Source organism: Gigantopelta aegis, chromosome 12 (genome assembly GCF_016097555.1).
Source record: "Gigantopelta aegis isolate Gae_Host chromosome 12, Gae_host_genome, whole genome shotgun sequence".
NCBI classification, from domain to species: domain Eukaryota; kingdom Metazoa; phylum Mollusca; class Gastropoda; order Neomphalida; family Peltospiridae; genus Gigantopelta; species Gigantopelta aegis.
In genome coordinates this window covers 19,393,982-19,403,520 of record NC_054710.1, presented here as the reverse complement: position 1 = coordinate 19,403,520, position 9,539 = coordinate 19,393,982, and the positions used below count along the sequence as shown (strand labels likewise).

The window sequence follows — 9,539 nt, the reverse complement described above, 5'->3', positions numbered from 1 at the left end:
CCCCAAACCCAACCCCCCCACCCCCACCCCCCCCCCCCCCCCCCCCCCCCCCCCCCCACTAATAGGGAATGTGGCCGTCAGATGAACACTTGCCGGTGCATTAGTAAATAATAAATATTATTTATTATTCATGGACATACAACGTTTTATCCCCAATAGCACCCAAAGTTATTTATTTGCGTATCAGTACATTACATTAATGACATAACAGGCGCGGATCCAGACGGGTTTTTTTTAATAGCCGGGGCCCAAAAACCCGTTGTTGCTTTTCAACAGGTGGATGGGATACGTTTTCACGTTTTGTGTATTCTGTAATATATATATATATATTACAGAATACACAAAAAGTGAAAACGTATCCCATCCACCTGTTCAAAAACAGAGGGGGGGGGGGGGGGGGGGGCAGCGTGTCACCTGGACTCCCCCACCTGAATGCGTTCCTGAATTGTTTATTGACTTACGTTTTCAAATCGTTTCTTAAATATAGGTCATACTACAATATATTCCGCTAGGAAGGTGGAAAACAACATTAGTTTGAAACATACTATAGAATGATGCTTTTATTATGCAAATAGCCTTAGTTATTTATAGGAGAACGAACCTGCATTCAAAACATACAGAGATTTTTGTAAAATGGAAATAAGTCAACTTCGAGCATTTTAGATGATGAATTGTATATGAGATATGTCAGGGTTTGGTTTTGTTTTCACGCGTGTGTAACAAAAACAAGTATTGAATAGGAATTAAACGTAACATTTGCAAACAACTTAGGGTGTAAACAATTGAACAGGACTATAGCAGTATAGAGGCAAAATAATACAATTCCGTGACCAATTTACAGGGACATAGGTTTGAAAGTGTTTTTTTTATATCTTCAAAGCCTTCTGATTAAAAGTAGCGGGGTGATCCTTTCAAAAGTATGAGCTAAGTCCGCCAGGTTGAAAAATCCAAGATGGCCGCCAAAATTATCAAAACGTGTTTTTCAGCTTCATTAAAATGTTATAAACTAGAACAGTGTGGGATAATAAATGATAATCCAAAATAGTTGCCAAAATTCACAATTTATTTTCATTTTTATACAATTGATATTGAAAAAGAGGCATATACAGTTCTTGTGTTATTCGTATTTGCATTCTATCTGATTTGGACACAAGGAAAAAGAGACTTATCCAATAAATACTGTGTTATGGAACCTGTAGCATATACAATGTATAGCGATTATTAATCTGCCATTAGGGCAATTCCATTGTGACAGATGTACACATTGGACGACTAAAATACTAAATAGTAAAAAAGTAAATAAAAATCAGAAAAGTTCATAATGGCTTCATTTAACCATTAGTTAGAGTTTTATATTAGGCCCCTTAAAACATATATTTGTCTTGACAGGAATTGTGGAATGGTAGTCCAGGGGCGTGTGACGGACGTACGTGCAGAATTAGTAAAAAGCCAGTGTCAAAATTGTGTGAATCGTTAGTACTCACAAAATTAATTCCTTTTTCTACACACAGTCTGAACATCAAGCAAAATCATCACTGCATATTAAAAATTTAATAAAGTAATTGATAAATATTGTGACTGACGTATATAAAATGTGTGACGAACGTACATGTCCGATTTGAATCAATGCTGGTCTACCCAAAACCCCATAATTAGACTTTAACGGTAAAACAAATGAGTTAAAAAAAAAGAATGTGGAAGATAGTCTAAAAAACCCAACAAACACCTTCATTGATTGATTAATAATTAATTATCGGCAATTAGATGTCAAGCATTTGATAATTATAATCTTCAGAGGATACTTGTTACACTTTCTCATACACTTCACACAGACATGACAGCACATACCATGACCTTTAATATACATCCGATCGTGAGGGATTCCTTAGAAAGCCTCTTTTTCTTAAATGCAGATGTTTAAGCATTGTAAATGAGTGTAGTTATATGCAAGTAAGACAAAAGCTGGCTTTTGCAAATTTGGCCCAAGATTGTGCTTCTTTTTTTTTAAGAAAAGAGGATTTAAGAAAACAGATAAAAAACCCAATTTAAAAACATAAGTCAATAAACAATTCAGGAACGCATTCAGATGACACGCCTCCCTCCACCCTCTGGTTTTGTAAAACAATACATATATTACAGAATACACAAAAAGTGAAAACCTGTTCAAAAGCAACAACGGGTTTTTGGGCCCCGGCTAATAAAAAACGTCTGGATCCGCGCCTGTTATGTCATTAATGTAATGTACTGATACGCAAATAACTAAATTTGGGTGCTATTGGGGATAAAACTCTGTGAAGTAACTATAAGCTAGGTTGATACATTATGACTGTCAAGTTGTATGTCCTTGAACAATATTTATTATTTACTAATGCACGGGCAAGTGTTCATCTGAAGGCCACGTTCCCTTTTAGTGGGGGGTTGGGGGTTGTGGGTTGGGGTAAGGTAATAATCTCGTAATGTTCATTGTGACATTGTATACCCGCGATTTGTGGAGGCCTGGCCCTCTGCCCAACCCCACGTCTGGCTTCGTATGTAGGTATATTTTATATTGTTTTATATTGATTGTCCGTGTTTTGTAATACACGTTTATATTTGTTCAATGGATAGGTTGTTTGATAGTGACTGATAATAAATGTCATGGGAATAAATTGTTTTCAGTGTTAAAAAGTTAATAAATGCATTGAACGTTATATGCTTGATGGGTAGGGAGAAGCAACTTGATCACTCGACGAACTCATTTCTTCATCACCGTCTTCGTTAAGGGACACTATCACAGGTGGTATTTTATTTCTTATAATACTATTTTGCTTTTTGAAATCTTCTTCGATCTTTATTACGTGTTTAACGGCGTCAGAAAACTTTGCAGGAGTACAAAGACCATGTGCCAACTGTTTCCTTGCCGTGGTCATTTTACCATCATTATTATCAGCATTGTGCCCTTTTACTTGACTCCAAATCAGTTCTATTGGATTCAGTTCCGACTTTCTTGGTGGCAATCTTAGGCATAAGTGTCCATGGCGTTCGGCAGTATCATCACTAACAAACTGCGGTGCACATTTATTACTTTTCACAGGATCATAAAGAACTGGTTGTGTCATGTTATTCTCAAAAGGTATTTTCTTGGTTCGTAGCCACGACTCTATGTTGTCCTTGGCGTTAAGTGTAGGACATCGTGTTAACTCAGTTATTTTGTTCTTGTAAAGAAGGCATAACACATAGTATTGTCATATGACCACATGCCTTTAATATATGTATTGTAATATGACAACGTACCTTTAATATATCAATTAACAAAGTTTAGATACAAATATCACACATTATTGTAATAGGACCACATGCCTTTAATATATTAATTGACAAAGTTTAACAATATTAATATATTAAAGGTACGTGGCTCTATTACAATATTGTCATATTGTAATCTAAACTTAGTTTGTTAATTAATATATTAAAGGTATGTGGTCCTATTACAATTGTGTGATATTTCTATCTAAACTTTGTTAATTAATATATTAAAGGTACGTAGCCCTGTTACAATAGGGTAGCAGGGCATTTCCCCACGGTCATTTCCCCCCGGTCTCCCCCCACCCCCGGTATTTCCCCCATGTCATCCCCCCCCCAGTCATTAGTGGTATAAATAAATAACATTATTATTTTATAATATTTTATGTGAAACATTGAACACAAACACAGGAACACATTCAACAGTCTACAATTGCAGGTTGTGTGCAATGCCTCGTAAGTAGTCCAACACTGGCCAGTTGTTGTATTCGCTAACAACATTCTTCAGTCTGTTGGTGACATGTCTATATTTCCGACGTTGAGGTGGTGGATCTTCTCCGGCCAGTGTTTGGGTTATGGTAACTTCGCTTAATGATTGTTCTTTTTTTAACACATCTAAGAACACCCATATGCTTGGATGACATGCACCGACAGTTGCTGACATCCTGCGGTGCCATCCCCCACAGTGGTTGTTGGTACTTGGCAATCCCCCATCCACTCGTTCGTGGCAGTTCCACATGCAATGTGAGAAACTTGGGTCTATCCGACCACGGCGTCTAGTTCGTCCAATGAACACATCTTCAAAATTATCAAGAATAGGTTGTATATCCTCTGGGGAATCATCTTGTAACGCTTCAAATGTAGCTGGTATGTCAGTCAGGGAAAACTGCATGAAGTGCATTTATTGCTGCCTTTTCATAATCTGTTGAAACAGTATCTGGATTTAGATTTGGATCCGCTTGTTTCAGTATCTGTACGTGTATGTGTATGTGTACGTTGCTTGACGTTTATCTGGTAGAAGACCATACACACAAGGAATAGACTGTGATCCACAGAGTGCATGAATTGTATATAACTGGAAAACAAGTTCTGGTACAATTTTAAAAGTTCCATTCATTAACTAGTGATTGGCTTTGGATAGAAGCTGTAAATTGCGCGGTGTAGCATATATCAGCATACGTGGTTCTTCTCCTTTGTCACTGTCATGTACAAGAAACCGTTTGTTTTTGATAACGCTCCGGAATATCGAGGTCATTCACGTGTCTTGGTACTGCTATAGAATGACTGGTTTCTTGTTTAATTCTGCGAATTGCTCTTCGAATTGTCCTAACTGGTGGAAGCTGAGTGGCAGCAACTGGAATTATAAAGTAATAAAAATACTTAGTGTCTATAATTGGTAGAACATTTTAAAGATTTAAGCGTTTAGAACAGAAAATCAGTTGTTTAATAAAAGTAGTACCCAAGCTTAAAAAATCCTGACGAGCCGCCTCAAACTTCAATATGTGAGATTATGTTTTACATTACATTACATCGTGTACATAATTAGAAAATATATATTTCTAAAATTGCTTTCCGCATAATTATTATTCTTGTGGAAATACCGATATAAATTAATATTTATAACACATTTTTAGTATGCATATTATGCTTGTGGAAATACGAATATTAATTAATATTTATAACGTATACAAATAAATACAATGTTAGCGGTTCATTGCTCATCATTAGTCAACGATAATATACACCGACTGGGGAAACACAACTATATTAAAAGGGCAATATTCTGCATATAGCTTTAATATAAATATAAAATTTATTTTTAATATATTCGAGAAGGTTTAATGCTGAAAATAAGAAAGTTGAGCTGTATGTTAATAGTAATGATAATAATAATATAATAATAATAATAATAATAAATTTAACCATTAAAACATTCTAATAAATGTATATATAAAATAAAATATTAGTTAATTGCATTAAACTATATTGCAATTTAAAATTAAATGCATACCTTCAGTGACATTAGTCATGTGCCGACTGATAACTTGTTGGGAGGTTTCCAATGTGTTGACGGCTCTGTCTTTCATATCAGATCTGATCTTCAAAGCCTCTGGCCTGCCTATCACTGGATCATGTGTATGCTCATTAACAGAACCTACAACTTCCCCATCTAAAACTTTTATTTTAACTTTACACTGACCACTGTTTAGTTTCCTTTTTTTCGCAACTCACATTCATAAGAAATAACACCGCCTACAAGATAGTTCTGTTTTACATAAATATAACCCTCATCAATTAGTTTAGCTTTACCCCTGGTGGACTTAACACTCTCCATGGTGTGTGTATCTAGAACATAATATTTCTAATGTCAGTATCCAGGTTATTGTACAGCTTCAGATTTCACACTAATTGCTTAGGTTGATATAACCATTTAGTATCAATTTTATTTTTCAATTTCTTTATTGACTTTAAGCTAAAAGCTCATCAGTACAGAAAAATGATATATGCATACAGGTAAACAGTGGTGATGTACATAAATTGATATAATTATATTATACGAGCTGTGGAGAGTGCATAAAAAACCCTATTAAATACAGCTGTTTCTCAAACTTGCAGCAAGATATAAATATTTACCTAAATTGCGCATTTGCTTAATATTATGTATAGTAAGCAGCTGAATAAAGTTAAAGACAGAAGGCTTTTTCCAATAATATGGCTTAATAAGTGAAATTCTTAAATTGTTATACAATGGACAAACCAATATAAAATGATATTCATCTTCAATTTCATCAGCACATTTAAAACATTTTCTTTCTGATTTATCAATATTGTGATATCTGCCAGTTTCAATGGCTATACTATGGGCTGATAGGCGGTATTTAGTAATATGTTTTCTAAAATGTACAGGAAGGTATTTACTAAGGTAGTATTGCAAACCATATGTGTTACCATCAATGAAATATCTGTAATAAAAATATTTTGGAGAGTCATGGATCTGACCTCTAATTACCTGTTGTGCTTGATCTAGCAGTCTTTGCTTAATGACAGGTAAGTGTTTAGAATCAACATGTTGATTTAGCCATAACTCTCCAAAACCTAACCTAGTCAGTTCATATTTGACATAATAAGCCCAATTTGTTTCATTTTGAACCTCAACACAATCATATAGATATAAGTAACAATTTTTAATAATACAATTATCAGTATTTAAAATTTTGTACCAATACTTTATCATACTGAATATTCTATTGACTCGTAATGGTACACGACCCAGTTCAGCATATATCAGGGAATTATTAGTGGATCGTTTTACACCTAGTAATCTTTTACAAAAATCAAGGTGAAGCTTTTCTATTGTGTTCCCTTTGTGGAAACCCCAAACTTCAGAGGCATAACAGATAATAGTAGTGATATAACAGTCGAACAATAATATCAAAGTTTCAATATTTAAGTATAAAGATTTTGTATTGGAACACAATGCAAACGTTGCTTTTCTTCCTTGATCTGCTAAATGTTTTTCAGCAACTGTGAATTTGTTATTGTAATGCAAAATGAAACCCAAATAGGGGAATTTATTAACTATTTCTAAAACTTTATGGTTATAAAACCACTTTTCCCCATTTTTTATTTTTCCAGCATTTCTAAAAATCATGACTTTTGACTTTTCTAAGTTAACTTCCATACCCCATTGGTTTGAATATTCATATAAGCAGTCCAACATTTGCTGTAAACCATCAACAGACTCAGAAAATATCACCAAGTCATCTGCATACAACAATAAAAATAGAGTAATATCTTTACTTTCATATGGTAAACAACCCTTTTATATAAAGGTAACTTCTAAATCATTAGTAAACAAAGAAAAGAAAATAGGTGATAACACTTCGCCTTGCATTAAACCCAAATTGTTGGCAAAATAATCTGATATATAACCATTAATGTTTATACAACTACGCACATTGAGATACAGTGAATAAATAACAGTTAAATGTTTTCCTTTGACACCAGCATTAATAAGTTTATGAAGTAATTTTTGACGATCAATAGAGTCAAACGCCTTTTTAAAATCAACAAATGCACAATATAACCTCTTTTTCGAAGACAAAGTTTTTGTAATAATAGCATGTAATGAGAATAAGGCATCAACGGTTCCTCTTCTTGGCTGGAATCCGAATTGTGCATCAGAGATAATATCATTAGCCGAAGACCATGAAAGCAGTCTTTCATTTAAAATATGAGTAAATACTTTACCTAGGTTACTAACTAAACCAATAGCATGATAATTGTTTGGATCAGATATGTCACCTTTCTTAAGGATAAGGACAATTACAGCTGAAGACCATCCTTTAGGAAAATAACCAGTAGCTAAAATACAATTAAACATCGTATGTCATATAGGGAGAAAATAGCATTTGTATTCGATAAAATATTCATTAATAAGAAAATCAGGACCATGTGCTTTAGATCGTTTCAATTTGCCTATAGCGTTTTCAATTTCCGTGATAGTGATATCTTTGTCCAGTTCTTCAAACACAGGTTGATCAATGTTGTCAAAAGAGTCAATATTTATAACATCTGGGCCTTCTATTTCACCACTAAAAGCTAATGACTTAAAATGTTCATAAAAAGTATTCAAAGGTAAAAGGCTGTTACGATATCTACGTTTAGAAAATTTAGCATAAAATTGCCTAGGATTATTTCGTTTTAGTTGATCCAACGTACTTCCCTCAGTACTAATATATTACCTGTGTCGTTTCCGTTCCAATAATTTATAAATCTTTTTCTTATCTCGTAAACTTGTATGATTGTCGGTCGATTTTTCCTTGTTAAAACATTTTAGGGCATTTATATAATCATAGTAAGATTTTTTAACATCATTATCAACCCTAATATACTTGAATGTTTCTTTACTGTAATCCTTACTTGCTAATCAAATTAAGAGGATTAACAATTAACAAAGTGCAACTTCAAACATTGCTCTTTAGTAGACAATAGCAAAAGTGCTAATCTTACCTGGAAATTGAATTAAGAGGATTAGAAAGTAACTTTTCTACTTCAAAGGTTCTCTATTACTGTATAAAATCAATTTCAGTTAAATTATTTATTAACGTTTAGCTATACAGCTCATCTCTATAAACAAGATTACAAGTATATTACATTAACAGGAGAAACAAAACACAAGCAAACAATACATACACATATAAAAATGTCATATATCAAAACTGGGGGGGGGGGGGGGGTGGGGGATTTACTGTGGGGATATACCAGGGGGGATTGTCCTGGGGGGAAATAGTCGGGGGAAAATATCCGGGGGGAAATGTCCGGGGTGGGGGTTGGGGGAATGTCCTAGAATCTTACAATAGTGTGATATTTCTATCTAAACTTAATTTGCCAATTAACGTATTCTAATGGTGTACTATTTAATATAAACTTAGTTTGTTAATTATTATATTAATGTAACGTGTATTATTTAAACACTGTTTGATATTTTAATCTAAAATTTGGTTTGTTAATCAATATATAGATGATTTTTCCAAGATTATATGTAAGCAAATAGAATTACTTTATTGCGTTTGGTGGCACTAATACGCTTCCGTAGATGTAATAATTCGGCCGACCTGAAGTGGGGTACAAGTCAGTTATACCCACACTTACTCGGTGTATCGGTGAATATACCTAGTTTTGCTCGTAGATGTAATAATTCGGCCGACCTGAAGTGGGGTACAAGTCAGTTATACCCAAACTTACTCGGTGTATCGGTGAATATCCCTAGTTTTGCTCGTAGATGTAATAATTCGGCCGACCTGAAGTGGGGTACAAGTCAGTTATACCCACACTTACTCGGTGTATCGGTGAATATACCTAGTTTTGCTCGTAGATGTAATAATTCGGCCGACCTGAAGTGTGTTACAAGTCAGTTATACCCACACTTACTTGGTGTATCAGTGAATATTCCTAGTTTTGCTGTAGATGTAATAATTCGGCCGACCTGAAGTGTGTTGCAAGTCAGTTATACCCACACTTACTTGGTGTATCGGTGAATATACCTAGTTTTGCTCGTAGATGTAATAATTCGGCCGACCTGAAGTGGGGTACAAGTCAGTTATACCCACACTTACTAGGTGTATCTGTGAATATACCTAGTTTTGCTCGTAGATGTAATAATTCGGCCGACCTGAAGTGTGTTACAAGTCAGTTATACCCACACTTACTCGGTGTATCGGTGAATATACCTAGTTTTGCTCGTAGATGTAATA

General features: G+C 34.4%; 1 protein-coding gene across 2 annotated transcripts in view; it reads left to right on the top strand.

Annotated features, from left to right (window-relative positions):
• LOC121386722 overlaps window positions 1-9,539 on the top strand; it is a 40,211-nt gene that overhangs the window by 10,535 nt on the left and 20,137 nt on the right. The window lies entirely within an intron of this gene.